At 41.7% G+C, this 1090-nt stretch overlaps 1 non-coding gene across 1 annotated transcript; it reads left to right on the forward strand.

Moving 5' to 3' along the window:
* Window positions 1–679: 679 nt before the first annotated feature.
* TRNAK-UUU lies at window positions 680–752 on the forward strand. Its single transcript has one exon. It is a non-coding gene; the product is annotated as a tRNA-Lys (tRNA).
* Window positions 753–1090: the final 338 nt, after the last annotated feature.

Below are 1090 nucleotides of genomic sequence, written 5' to 3' on the forward strand. Positions count from 1 at the left end.
TCTCAATCACTTCTACAATAATGGGCTCTGACATTATTAACATGGAATTATGATTTATTTGATTAATATTGTTTTTATTCATTTTTATCAAAGCAGAATATATCACTATGAAAAAACTTGATTCAGTTTTTATATCTATTATTTATTTAGTTGGAATCAAATTCAGAAAAAAATATTTAAATGCTTGCTTACTTTTTCTGTACTAGTTTATAAAGGCTCTTATAACATTGACATTGTTGGCTTAGAAACAGTATTTAAAGGCCTGTTTTTCAGGAATTGGCTTATTGGTGTAGATATATGCATTATAAGGGGTCAAGATGGACAGCAGAGGTTAAATGGGTTTCTAAAGAACTTGGGAGACGTGCACACAGCTTCTCATGGCTCTGAAAGTAGATAGGCTGCCTAGCACAACAAGGCCAATGGATAGACACAGACTGAGAATGAAGCGGGGCATAACACGAGATCAGAGCCTTCAAGGCAGATAGGTTGTCTGACGTGAAAAGGACACACAGCCTGGGAAACAAAGAAGTATGTACCATACTGTCCCATAACACAACATAAGTGACACAGTAGTGGTGGCTGTGTGGTTGAGTTTCTGCCTAACATATGAGAGATCTGAGTTTGTCCTGGCTGCATCAAGTAAGGGGTGAGTGAAGGGATAGGGGGAACAGTTTTATGAGCCTGGATAGCTCAGTTGGTAGAGCATCAGACTTTTAATCTGAGGGTTCAGGGTTCAAGTCCCTGTTCAGGTGTTATTTGTTTGCTTTTGGAGGTTGGACTAGATGGCCCATTGAGGTCCCTTCCGACTCTATGAATCTATGACACCAGCATCAAAGCCTCAAAGAGCAGGGGGTAGGGGGTTAAGTGCCAGTTCTGGGGGAACAGACCAAATTAGGAGAAGACCCAGAAGGCTGCTTGGACATGTGACCACAGAGAGACAACCAACCAGAAACAGCCATGAATTAGGAGTCATCAAGGCAGAAGGAGAATACAAGAGCAGAGACTTGAGATTAACAAAGGATTCCTCCCTTTGTCTCATCCCTCCTTGTTTTGCTTCCTGAGAGGGGTCCCCATCCCAGTCCCGTGGGAA

This window comes from Gavialis gangeticus, unplaced genomic scaffold (genome assembly GCF_001723915.1).
Source record: "Gavialis gangeticus isolate Ggan-Ray unplaced genomic scaffold, GavGan_comp1, whole genome shotgun sequence".
Taxonomy (NCBI): Eukaryota; Metazoa; Chordata; order Crocodylia; family Gavialidae; genus Gavialis; species Gavialis gangeticus.